Below are 14,000 nucleotides of genomic sequence, written 5' to 3' on the forward strand. Positions count from 1 at the left end.
TATAAATTATGTCATGATCATTGCCATAATTTGAGCAAACTTTCAATAGCTGCTGTAACCCTCCACTGTAAGGACTTAGCACGACCAGGTCATCAGTGTACATAAGGTGATTGATGATAGAGCTACCTATCAGACAGTCCGTATTGCACTTGTTTAATTCAATGGATAGATTTACATAGATTCATGTAAACGTTGAATAAAACGGGAGACAAAATCCTCCCTTGGCGTACACCATTGCTAACATAGAAATGGGCAGATGTAACATTACCCCATTTGACCTGCATTTTCTGATTTGCACACCAAAACACCAGTATACGTACAATGTGTCTAGGTGTGCCTCTATCAAGCAGCTTCTGAAACAGTTTGTAGTGGTTAAATCTGTCAAAAGCTCGAGACACATCAATGAAGCATATGAAGACAGTGGAATTATGGCTACTGCAGCTGGCAAATCAGTTCTTTAAGTGCAAAGGTGCATAAGTCTGTGCCGTGTTTCTTTTTAAATCCAAACGGTTATCTGTCAGGACAAACATTTCAAGGAGCACAAGCATGATTCTTTCCAAAACTTTGGAGTGCTGGCCCGAGCGATAGGTCTATTGTTGTCAATGCTGTTTAGTTTATCTGCCTTGTCTTTAAGGACACTGTACTAATTGTACAGAGGTGATTGACTCTGGGGGGACACCATGACCCAACAGACCTGTAAAACACAAGGTCCATTTGGTTCCATTTGTACACTCTGAGTTACAGACCTGTTATGGTCATTCAGGGTTAGCTCTTTATGTGTTTCTGGTAATATTATTGTCAGCTCAATGTGTATGTCCATGGCAAAAATGTCCACCACAAGCCAGCATGGTGATGACCCCTGCTTGTTGTTATCTAACAACTTAATGGCATCAACCACATCATCAGACCTAATCAGTGCACTTTCAAATGGATCAACATGATCTACTGCCACTGTGCAACTTTTTACACAGTTAAATAAGTTGTGATTGTGTTTTCTCCATATACCTCAGCTATTTCAACCCAGCCACATGCACCCTCTAAGTTAGAGCAGTGGTTCTCAAACTTTTTCATGTCAAGGACCCCCTAATTGACACGTATTAGCCCGTGGACCCCCATTTGAAGAGATATGCCAGGGACCCCCATAAGAGAAGATTTTTACGGCTCTCTAGCAGTGATTCTCAACCATTTTAATTTCAAGGAAGTCCAGTTTGACATGCATTAGGGCTACAGACCCCCATTTAAGGGCATTTATACCTCTGGGACCCCAATTCACATTGTAAAACCAATGTTAATTTAACTCTCAGAGTTACAGACCCATAAGGGTCCATTTGGTTCCTGTCCATCATTTAGCTGGGGACCCCTGGAACTCCCTCAAGTACCCCTGGGGGTCCCTGGACCCCACTTTGAGAACCAATGTGTTAGAGAGTATGTTTTACTGTTGTTCATTACTTTGACTTCTTTCCAAAAATCATACAGGTCTTTGCTTTGTAGCTTATTAGGAAGTGAGTCTGCTCTCAAAGTGTTCTCCTGTCTTTTAACAGATCAAACAGCACATTTAAATGTTGCTTGGTGCGTTTCTTCTCCTCAAACAGTGAACCTTGTCTAGGCCTACCAGATTAGGATTATTTATTTATTATTTGTATTTTAGAACACTAACCAAGAGCAAGTAAAAATTAATTGCACTGTGGTTAGTATGGTTTACTTATCAGTTGTATTTTAGAATACTTTATATTGATCAGTAACGTCACTTGAGCTGGGCGTGACTTAATGTGAGCATGCGCACTGCGCTCATTATTCAAAAAGTGGCCATTAGCGCGCTGAGCCCTTGTTGGGAGTTGGGACCGTTGGAACTCTCTGCTTGGAACATGGAAGCAAGGAACACGTTTTAATTTCTTCAATTCAAGTAATTTCGTCAATAAGGTAAGTGTTATCTAGTGTGAATTTGTGTATCTGACATGCTGCCATTATATTAGTGAACATTTGCCAAACGTCACGTCAATAGTGATGAGTGGTTGATGTTTTTTCCACCACATAAACTTAGCCTACTTAAACCTACTTAACCATATTTGTTCCAAAACAATGTTGTAATAAATGGAAGTTTGGTATGTTTTCGTCGAGTTGACTAGCGACTGCGTTTTGATCGTTAGTTTGAAACAACACGGACATGTTATAAAAGTTACTGCTTGCTGAGACCATTTTTTTAGCCCTGAAATAGCCGTGGCACTTTCTCCATTACAACCCGTACATCTACATAAACGTTAATATTTCATATATAAAGTACTCGCCCCACGGCCACAGATGTTACAATTTGAATCGGGTGGGTCTAAGTATCCGTATCTTCCGTATTGTTCAATAAAAAGCATTTAAATCCGATCGCCTGCCATTTTCTCAGAGTTATAATGTATCAGAGTGCAATACACCTCCCAACCGTTAGGGTCGCGTAGTTGAAATCATGGAGACGATCCGGACAAAATGGCCACCGATCGGATTAAAATGCTTTTTATTGAACAATACGGAATATACACGGTACTTAGACCCGCTCGATTCAACTTGTTACATCCATGGCCGTGGGGTAAGCACTTTATATTTCATAATCTGAATGTTTATGAAGACGTACGGGATGTAGATGGAGAAAGTCACAACCTGGTTGAACCATAGCTAAGACCATTGACGCTTTGGCTCACGTCGCGCTAACAAATATCAGACTTGCAAGCTCTCAACGCGTCGCATCCACGACGCGTTGTGGGCTTGTAGATCTGCCATTTTGACCCGTGACACGCCGTAGGGCGAGGTATAAATCAGGCTTTGCATCCACTCTATGCGTCGCTAAACGAGGCTTGTTGTTGGTGCTGATTAAACAGTGTTTGAAATGCAACTACACTAACGTTGGTGTATCTGTCCTATAAGATAACATGCCTTTCAGACGCGCTGTGGACACATTTGAGATTGAAACGCATGTTATGTTGCCGGGTTGTGTTGGTGGAGTGTAGTTCATTGTTTATTTCAACCATTGGCATTATGTTAATGGTTCAATAGTGTGGCAGAAATACCCTGTCTTCTGTGTATTTCGAGTAGACAATAAATGGAACAGTGGTTCTCCAACATTTTCATCTTAAGGCCCTCTAAATAGATATGTTTGGCTGCAGAGTCAGACCCCCATCTGAACCAGGGACCCCCAGAAGATTTGTTAATTTTCTTCCAAATAATTCCAAGATTTTTCAAGATTCCTCAAAAATAGCAGATCTACAAGCTTGTAGGACAGCTATTTGTGAATATTAGGGTTAAAGTGGTCAAACTAATTGTGATGCTATATTGTTGTTTTTTTGCTGGTGCCCCTCTGGAACCCCTTCAAGGACCCTGGGTGTCCCTGGGCCCCACTTTGAGAACCACTGACATGGCAGACATGTTATTTTTGCCATTGTTGATGTACTCAGATTAGAACATGAGATATAGGTTGAATATCCATGTTGAATGTTTTCCATCATTATGTGTTGAAAATAGGGTTAGGGTTAAGGCTATTGTTGTCAGCTCATGGTGCCTTGGGTTATGCCTGTCATAATAATATAAATCACACAAACTGTTGTCACACAATGGTGTGTTTATCAAAGAGCTTATCTACAATAGCCTACTGCTTGCATACACTCTTATAAGTAGACTCATGAGTGATTTTATTTTATTCTGAGTGATTCTCATTTTGCAATTGTTTATATAATATGTTCTCTTCTGTGTAGACCCAATCCTTCGATCTCCTAATCTCTCCATCTGGTGTGGAGAATTTGATTAGTGGGATTCCTCAAGAGGAAGAACTGCAGACTTCAGGTGGGGGTTTCATTTAACATAATGGTTAAATAAACAATAATGAACTGTAACTGTGTTTCTTAGCAGGTGCTAAGGTTATGAGTTGGGTCTCTTGGGTTCTTTCCTGCTTTCTTCACTGTCCTCTGGTCATAGAGATGCTGAAGGGCAGAGCGCTTAGACCCCAAGGCGGTTACCCTCGGCACAACTTTGGGGTTTCACATAATGATATCTGGGTGGTTTTCTATCAGCTGACATGAAAAGCATTCTCTGACCGGGTCAGCCTGTGACTGAGCACTTGGTGTTCAGATAAAACTTGTATTCTCACCATGTGACATTGGTGTAAAATCACTCCTCTGTGTTTGTATAGGTGCACAACACATGCAGTTTGACTCAGCCTGGGCCCTGACCAGAATCCCCTCAGCTACCTTCCTGCCAACAGGCACTGTGCCCATCTTCTGCCTACATGGACATCCGGGAACAGGTTAGCACCTTTTTACCCACGAGTAACAGAGCAACATAAGTTTATTTGGGAATTAACTGTCCAATTGAACTATCAGGGCGACATATGAAAATATGCTTTAGAGGAATGTCTGGTGCTGTATGCAGTTTGGAACCCAGGATTTAAGGTGATGGAGACCTTTATTACACTAGAGGTGTATATATGGAGCTGACTAATTTGTTTGCTGATTCCATGATGACACATTGAGGTTAGACATTCCATAATTGGGCATAGCTGCATTGGGAACTCCTTATATCAGGGGTCTTCAACCTTTTCAGGCCAAGGACCCCCTAACTGAGAAAGAGATGAAGAAGGGACCCCCACTATATATTACATAAAATTGTGTTGCAGATTAAAGCTTTTCATAGATGTTGGATTCATGTTAATGTGTATTGTCAGACATTTTACGACTTAAACCGTCAATACTTAGTAAACTTTCACTCTGTACTTGGTCTGCTCTTTTTCCCCTCTTCGCGCTGCGAGGCGTTGTGAGCTTGTAGATCGGCCATTTTTGGCTGAAGTTGTCCTTAGAATAGGGATGCTATTGTTCAAGTGGTTAGTATAAAGAAACAATGATCTTATCACAGAGATTTGGTGGACCAACTCTGAAGCAACTCTGAAGACCCCCTATGGGTCCCGGACCCCCTGTTGAAGACCCCTGCCCTGTTATGGCTGACTCATGGTGACATGAGCGTGGCATGGGGCATCTCCTGTAAGCCAATTTTAATATATAGGTAATTGTCTGATCACAGTTATGAGAAAAAGCGTTCATCTGTATACATTTATCTATTGAAGAATAGTGAAAATAGCAGATCTACAAGCTCGCAACATCTCGCAAAGTGATGTGTTGTGAACATGTAGATCGGCTACTCTCACTATTTTTCAACATTTTTAAATGCCGGGCCTGTTCTGGCCATAGTACATAATGGTATTATTGGCCCCAGTCATTGTCAGTCATGTCAGTCATTTCTTTTTTTGTTTACAAAGCCTAAAAGTCGGAACCGAAATGTAATTCGTCCAATGTTTAATGACAAAACAGTTACATTGTTGATCATAATTATTTGTATGACAATTAACCAAATGTTTTCCTAATTTACACACTGTTTCAAATGTATTTAGTCACTGTAGTTTGTTCTGTGGTTTGCTGTGTTGTAGGCTTATGCTGAGTTTAACATGATCACCACCACACACCTAGAGACAGACTTCTTTGATGCTCTGGATCGCTATACACTACAATTGGTCCCTATCTTCAAGTCCAAGAAAGGTGCCATTAGAGAGAAATTATCCGGAATTGTGCAGCAAATTGATGGGTAAGTCTACAACATGTTTCTTATATTTGTATTTATCATGACTAAGTTTATATACAACCTATTACCCCAAATAGTACTTCTGCTTCCCGGTTGTATTACAGAGTGTTAAAGTATTGCTAACTATTGATCGTTGTTGATAACTAAATGCTGTGGATTGTACTATTTTTAAATCACATCTCCAATCAGCAACTGTTCATCAAACATAAACTGTTCACAAAATGTAAGGAAACTTGAATTTGGGTCATTATATCTCCCCTTTACTAATACCAATCAGTAAAGTGTTACATATCATTTTTATCGGTGATTAGTCACCTTTACAACGAGGTACAGCTTGTAAGCATCGGGCATTCATGGAATGAGCAACACAGGCAAACGTGTGGGTAGCGCCGAGCAAAAATGTGCCAAAATCACCCAATATGCTTTTGCTGGTAATCGCTCTTGTTTTGAGCGACCTGCCAGCAAACACCTGCTGAGAGGTGGGTTCTGCAACTTTGCGTTCTGCAACATGGGTTCTGCAACTTTGTTGAGTTTGTGTATGCTCCAAGCAGCAACACTGCCCCCATGGAAAGATGCCACGTTTGTCCATTCAGGATAAGGCCTGTGCAATAGGCTCTATGCACAGCAGCCATATTGGACAGAAATTGGGCCCCTTCCTTGCTTCCTTCACAGGTGTTACCAATGACACTAATGAAGGCTCTGTTCCATTTAGTGTAGCACAGTGGTTCTCAAACTTTTGTTTAATTTCAAGGACCCCCATAACTCTGAAAGTGTACAAATGGAACCAAATGGACCCGGGAGGGTCCATTTGGTTCCATTTGTACACTCTCAGAGTTACACCCTCTCAAGGAACCATGAGGGTCCCTGGACCACACTTTGAGACCCACTAGTATTTCTAGTGTGCCAACACACACAATATCAGCACCCTGACTGTTTGACTAGAATGGAACAGAGCCTTCATTAGTATCATTGGTAACACCTGTGAAGGAAGTAAGGAAGGGGCCCAATTCATTCCCAATATGGCTGCTGTGCATAGAGCCTATAGGGCAAGTGAAGCTGGTGTTCCGTTACGCAGATTACGCATTATTTGATGTCAGCCCTGGTAGTACTGTATGCCGGTGTGTGCCAGTCAAAGGTGTGTGTCTGGCACCTGAGCATGGGCCCTGCAACTTTGACATCTGTCTTTGGTACCGTTGTGCAAATCTTGCCTGTACATTTATGGTTCCTCAGTGAAGCAAGTGGTCTGGGTTGTTGTCTTCCTTGTTGACTTCACCAGTCTCACAGAACTTAATCCTAAATTTGGAAATGGTACAAGGGCTAACACCAAATAATGCTGTCACTCTGCATAACGGAACACCAGCTTCACTTGCCCTGTTGCACGGGCCTTATCCTGACAAAAGTGGCATCTTTCCATGGGGGGAGTGTTGCTGCTTGGAGCATACACAAACTCAACAAAGTTGCAGAACCCATGTTCAGGTGCCAGTCACTCACCTGTGAGACAGTCACACACCTGAAGCCCATTGAATGTCATGAATGTCACAACATTGAATGTCAGCAGAAAAGTCTAACAGGCCATTTTGGCACATTTTTGCTCGGTGCTACCCACACGTTTGCTTGTGTTGCTCATTCCATGAATGCCCGATGCTTACAAGCTGTACCTCGTTGTAAAGGCTAATCAACGATAAAAATTATATACAACACTTTACTGATTGGTATTAGTAAAGGGGAGATATAATGGCCCAAATTCAAGTTTCCTTACCTTTTGTGAGCGGTTTATATTGTGGTGTTTCATGCTGTAACTGTACTGTAACTTGTGATGGTCAGATCTTGAACTTTATTTGTTCATTATCCACTTGTAGAAACCTGACGTGACCGCGCTGGGTAGGCTTGTTCTCCGAGGCCTCCTTCTTCTGCTTGGAGATGACCACAGCAGTTTCTACACCACTGTCTTGGTAAGTTCTCATAGTTACACCTTAAAGGTCCAGTGAAATTACATTTTCGATCATTTTATTTTGAAGTTTCAGTCTGAAACGGCCATTCAAACCAATCAGAAGGTTCAATCCCTTCAGGCTATAGCACGGTGGAATCTCACTCACATGGTGTGCAGTGTAAGTGTTTGTAGCCTGCACTCACATGTTGCTCAAGGGAGAGAGATGGCCACTATGCAGAATGTTTGTTACCAAGTTGCTTATTTCTAGCCTAAAATGTTTTCAGATACATATTTTACTGTGCTGATAAGATTACCATGAGTAATATACTGTCAAAAAACAGTAGGCCAACCAATGTTGATAAAACTTCTCAATGCAGATGTGTTAAGTGTCTACATTTCCCTGTTGTAATGTTGTTTTTGTTTGGTTCTGTATAGGATTGTGACAGCGAAAGTGAAGACGCCTAGGCAGAGGTATCGGTCGGATTATGACTGTGAGCAGTGAAGATTCACATCCCTCAGATGGTGTCGACCTTCAGCCAGTGTCAACAGCCATCATCCTTGAAGAGGAGGTATTGTGATGGATAATTTCCAGAACCTCCCTCAAGCACCGTGCCTGCTGTTTAGCCTGACGTATGCACTCAATTTGAAGTACCCTAATGATATGAAGAACATTTTGAACTTTATTCAAAGAGTGATGCTTGGCTTGGGAAAGGAAAAAATCCCCCCCCGCCAAACTGCAAAATCTTAAAAACCTCCTGTCATTTTAGAAAGATTGTATAGTGGATCACTGGTAGGCAGGTTGTCCTCAGCCCTCCTTTGTGACAGTAAACTAAAATGCATGCATTTTATTTTTCTCATGCATGAGAAAATGTTGTAAAGTGATAGGAGTTCTAAATGAAGCCACCTTTATTCATTTTAAGTACTTTAGAGCTGCAAATTATTAAGACTTTGAATGTAATGCCATTAAGTAAAAGTAAGGCACTTTTTTTTAAATTGACAAGTGTTCACATGTTCATGTGTGAAATAATGTACTCTTTCAAACTGTAATGGGGCTGTCCACACTAAGCATATCACTTTTGTCAATCATATCGTTGTAGAATTATTTAGTTTAAATACAGTGCAGACATGATCATTTCAGTGGGCAGTTGCTCATGTCTTCCAGAGTACCAGCAAATCACTCATATTGTTATCATCAACACAGATACTGTTCGTCTTTAGTTGTGTTGAACAGGAGGAGAAGGATGGAGGGGCTACTAGGCTACAATTGCAGTAGCAACACAGAAATGTGTGAGGAATTAATTAGCATAATGACTTTGTGGACGAAAAGAGGTTCACAATCATTGGCTACTCTAAATTCTATAAAATAAAATAAATTAAAATGTGTATATATAGTGCTTGGTGTGGATGGCCCGTTAGGCTTTATTAATTAAGCCATTTGTATTACTAGAGCACTTTTCAGTGTATTTTTTCAGACCGTTGGTTTAGTCTCCAAATGCTTGCAGACATTTTCACGATTTCTTTCATAAATAGCAGATCTACAATCTTGTATATGTTCTATATTTCATCTGTTAAAGCATAAAAACAATGGTTAAATCAGTTCAAAGCAGGTCTAAATGCCTTGGTTCAATAAATGTGAAGATTCAAATCATATTGTCTGTCTTTATTTTTATATTTTCACATTTTGGGAAATGTAAGGTAATTTTGAACAAGATGTAGCCTTACAGTATATCAGCATACACATAATTTAAAATGTACATGCAGATTACCATTAGGTTGTTGGATGATCAGGATCAATATTGATTCCTAACATGATTCAGTATAATCAATTTATAAATTAAATCAGTGTTCGATTCCTGATGTTGTTTCAACATAAAATCAACTAAAATGTGCATGCAGATTACCATTTAGATGATGGTTGAATCAATGTTGATTCCTAATGTTGATTCAACATTAAATCAACTAAAATGTGCATGCAGATTACCATTTAGATGATGGTTGAATCAATGTTGATTCCTAATGTTGATTCAACATTAAATCAACTAAAATGTGCATGCAGATTACCATTTAGATGATGGTTGAATCAATATTGATTCATAACGTTGATTCAACATAAAATCAGCGTGCAGAATACCATTTGGATGATGGTTGAATCAACGTTGATATAGTGTTAGTTAGTGGTTGAAACACAAACGTTGAATCAACAAAGATTAGGGTTGCGATTTCAGTACAGTTTCAACGTTGAGATCGAACGTTGATTCAACCGTTATGGCCGCCTATTTTTCAACGTTGATTCACCCATATTTTGCTATCTGGGAAGGAAGTGGATGGGAGTCTAAATCTTCGAAAAATCATATCTCCTCCTTTGGGTCAAATGCATAATAATGCAAAATATCTCGAACAATGCCTATATATACACATCACCAGTGGTGTGCCAACACGCTGACATGAGCTTTGTTTTCTAAAGTCGATAGTATTGCATAGTGCAGTGGTTCTCAAAGTGTGGTCCGGGGACCCCTAGGGTTTTCCTGAAGGTGTTCCAGTCGGTCCCCAGGAAGTGATTGATATTTGGGAACCAAATTGACACTTAATACATTGAGTGCCAAAACCGTGAATCTTCGGTTTTGCAAATACACCCGTTGAGTGCCATAACCGAAGATCTTCGTGAGGAGATTGGTTTTTTTTTCCACATGAGGTGCTCTAACGCACCTTTGGGATGGTCCACGGAGTCTCTAAAATGGAAAGGACGGATGTGGATCCGTGCCAAAAAAAAACGACCTATTATAAGTCCTTGAGAAAAATCTTCACATCTCCATATCTTTTTTTACCGTGGTGGAAACGAGCCATTTTCGATGGGCGATCACTCTGCAGTGGCGGAACGCGTTAGAAATATTATTGTTCCAGGCGATAGTCGGGACCCTCGACCATCGTGCACGCACCCTTTGTTTACATCCGCGTCCTCGTCGTGACGACTACAGCGCTAAACAGATCAGCGTACGCGGTAAGAACGCTGGCACTAGATGTACCCTGCTGTTTTAAAAAACCTCTGGCACTTGATGTGTTAAAAGGCTGTACAAATGGATGGCTTTTTTTTTTTACACTCTTGGCCTTGTTGTTCGTCCTATAGCACTTTCAACATGAACTGTGATTGGTGTAGCAGCGGGGACTGAGCTGTTTTTTTTTTAGCGGATAGCAGCGTGTACCGAGTCGTGTGGTTCGCTGTTTGTTCGCACATAGCAGCGAGAGCTAAGCTGTGATTGGTCTAATACTTTATGGTGGCGTGTGAGATAAGATACAGAGATAGAAGACAAACATGTCCAGTTCCCTGTGTGTGTGTGTGTGTGTGTGTGTGTGTGTGTGTGTGTGTGTGTGTGTGTGTGTGTGTGTGTGTGTGTGTGTGTGTGTGTACCGCGAGGCCCCATTTCCTGTGGCTTTTTGAAAGAGCGAAGGGGGTCGAGTTCATTAAATGTCAGGGGGTGGGGGGGAGTGCCACCCCCTCCTCACCCCCAGGGAAGAGGAGCTACAGCAGGGGTGACCCAATCTCTGCTAGGCAGCCGGCCACTTCGGTCCCAGGCCAATTAGTCCGGAGAGTGGAGATGCTTCCTCTCTCCCCGACCGATAAGGACCCCTGCCTTCTTTTTTTCATCGGGGCCCGTCGGTCACCTCCCTTCGCATCCCTCCCTCAGCATTAGTCCCCCAGATTAACCCATTCAAGCCGGGAACGCATCTATGTCGTTTTAAGATTCCTTTTGGCTATCAAAAAATAGCAGATATACAAGCTCGTAGCGCGGCACCGAGTGCCGCGCTACGAGCTTGTAGATCTGCTATTTATTTATTTTTTAATCGTGAAAATGTGTGCAAATCTTTGGATATATATATTTTTTTTTTACGTTTTTAACTCAAATCTTTGCTTCTCGGGGATTCTAGAAATGTCTTCTAAATCCTAACAGTTTTTTTTTATTATTATGTTGCTATAATATCAGTGGTTCTCAAACCTTTTTCATGTCAAGGACCACCCAAAATGTTGTTCCAGGGACCCCCCAGAAGCAAAGATTTGAGTTAAAAAAAAGTTTGCTTTAAAAAACTATATATATTCAAAGATTAGCAAAAATGTTCATGATTTTTCAAACAAAAATAGCCCAAAGTATAAAATAATGGTCAAAGTGGTTACACAGATGCGTTCCCGGGTCTTAATGGGTTAAAGCTAGTATCGGCCCGTCACCAGAGGACAGGGACTGTTCCCTCGCAGCCGTCTCTCCGGCCAGGCCATGCCAGGCCAGGCCAGGCCAGGCCACGGCGACGTGTGCGAGCAGCAGGGACCAGGCATGGGTCGACCGCGATAAGATGCACTTGAGCGTCTGTGAAAGTGGGGGGGGATGGAACGGGGAGTGAGATAGAGAAGGGCAAGAGGATTGGGGAGCGGAGGCGTCAGAGGTGGTCCGTGAGACGATGTGTCTCAGCACATGGCCTAGTATCCACTTCATCTCTAGATTCCAATGTATTTGCTTAGTACACGGCTGTCGCGTGACCGAAACCGGCTAATCTATAATGTAGCCGATCTATTAAGCTCACAGCGGGTACCGCATGGGACGCGTTTGTGAGCTTATAGATCGGCTACTTTCGGGTCGGTGATGCTGTTGTCCGACGGAGCATAAATTAGCTGTTAGAGCAGACAATCTGGTTGCAAAGAGACACATTCAAAGCTTCAGATTCAAGTAAAATTGTTTATTTTTTTTATCTTTTTTTCAAAATTCACATGCATCAGCAGAAAGGAACTTCATCATTTCCCATAGACTGCCTCTTCCCATCTATGTTTGTGCTCAGGCGTGAAAATAGAGCAGCAACATACAACCCTGTGTATCTTCTATTGTGTACAAACAGTGGGATTATGGCCCACCGCCTCTTTAAAATGCCTCTCATCCTCCCCAGTCCCTCACACACCCATGTGTGCCATTTGCCCTGCTTGTAAACTAATAGTTCACCTGCAAAGTGTTACCAAGTGGTAAACTTTCAGCAAAAATGCTGTGTTTTGGGATTAATGAGGACACTGGTAGGATACAGGACACTTGTATTATACTCTGAGAGCTGTGTTGGAGTTTATAAAATGGAGTTTTGGTGTAATTTAGCTGCCGTTTAATCCTGGACCTATTTTCTTCAATTCATCCGGTATTCCCTTTGTTTTCGGGTTCTTCATTCAATGTGAAACCAAGAAAAATCCCCGTAAATTGAAGGCTTTGATAGGTGAGTAATTAACCAGAAGAAAAACGGATAACATATTGGTTTGAACTATTCTTTTATATTGTCTCTGTCGGGTTTAAACCCTATAATGTCCAAAACTGTTACTTTTCAGGATTCAAAAGTATAAAAAATAGCTTTTTGTTCGGGCAAACTTTACAGGAGAAAAAGGGGAGAGTGGTGTCACAAGACTCTCGAGTGTCCTTGTGTTTCAACAGTCCCCAATTGGCACCTGCGGTGGCACCGAATTAGAAGTCAATAGGCGCTCTTTTTTCCTCTTTCTCCTTACAAGGATGCATAATGAATGTGGTCACTTACACTTACAGAGGAGACTTTATACTTTTGCCTTTGTGCCGTAAGTGACACGTCGAGTGGGCGAGAGTTATATTTCGTCGCCGTCGGGGACAAGAAACCTTGTAACTCCATATTTAAACTTTTAGTTTTTTTTGTAAGTTAACCATCTGTGTCACTTTTTGATTTGAGCTAACACTTTGGCTATTCAAAAATAGCAAATATACAAGCTCATAGCGCGGCACCAAGTGCCGCGCTACGAGCTTGTATATCTGCTATTTTTGAAAAATCTTGAAAATGTGTGCAAATCTTTGAATATATTGTTGTAAAGCGAACATTTTTTACTCAAATCTTTGCTTCTGGGGGGTCCCTGGAACAAAATATTTTGAGAAGGGGGTCGGCTGCCAAATAAATATCATTTTGGGGGTCCTTGACTTGAAAAAGATTGAGCACCACTGATATAGAAACATACATTTTTCAGAATACTGTTGGGATTTAGAAGACATGTAGAATCGGCTTCAGGTCTTAATGGGTTAAACCCTCTAAGACTTAGCAAACTGGACGTGCGTTGTCTATGTACTTGGACACTTTGGTCTACACCAATCCTCTTTGCGTTGCGAGTTGCGACACATTGTGAGCTTGTATATCGGCAATCTTTGGCTAATGTTTCCCCAGAATATGGATGCTGGGGTTCAAGTGGTTAATGCTTTACTTCGTCATACTAACAGTGTCACACAAAAGAGGCACAAAAAGCAGATCTACAGGCTCACAGTGTCGGAATGTGACGCGTTGTGAGCTTGTAGATCGGCTACGTTTTCCTATTTTTGATGTTTTTTGATTCAAAGTGAAAGTGTGTCTGTGTTTTGTATACATATTGAACAAATGAAAAGTATTAACCAGAGTGACTAGACAATAACTACATCAGATCGCTTGGGAACACAGC

At 41.4% G+C, this 14,000-nt stretch overlaps 1 protein-coding gene and 1 long non-coding RNA gene across 2 annotated transcripts in view; both read left to right on the top strand.

Moving 5' to 3' along the window:
• LOC311040419 (interleukin-1 receptor accessory protein-like 1) overlaps window positions 1-14,000 on the top strand; it is a gene marked incomplete at both ends in the record, with an annotated part of 684,931 nt that overhangs the window by 536,276 nt on the left and 134,655 nt on the right. The window lies entirely within an intron of this gene.
• LOC311040433 lies at window positions 1,806-8,182 on the top strand. Its single transcript, XR_014600268.1, has 6 exons — window positions 1,806-1,920; window positions 3,732-3,819; window positions 4,166-4,279; window positions 5,453-5,607; window positions 7,464-7,556; window positions 7,970-8,182. It is a non-coding gene; the product is annotated as an uncharacterized lncRNA (long non-coding RNA).

This window comes from Gymnoscopelus microlampas, assembly GCF_963454915.1.
Source record: "Gymnoscopelus microlampas genome assembly, chromosome: 24".
NCBI lineage: Eukaryota > Metazoa > Chordata > Actinopteri > Myctophiformes > Myctophidae > Gymnoscopelus > Gymnoscopelus microlampas.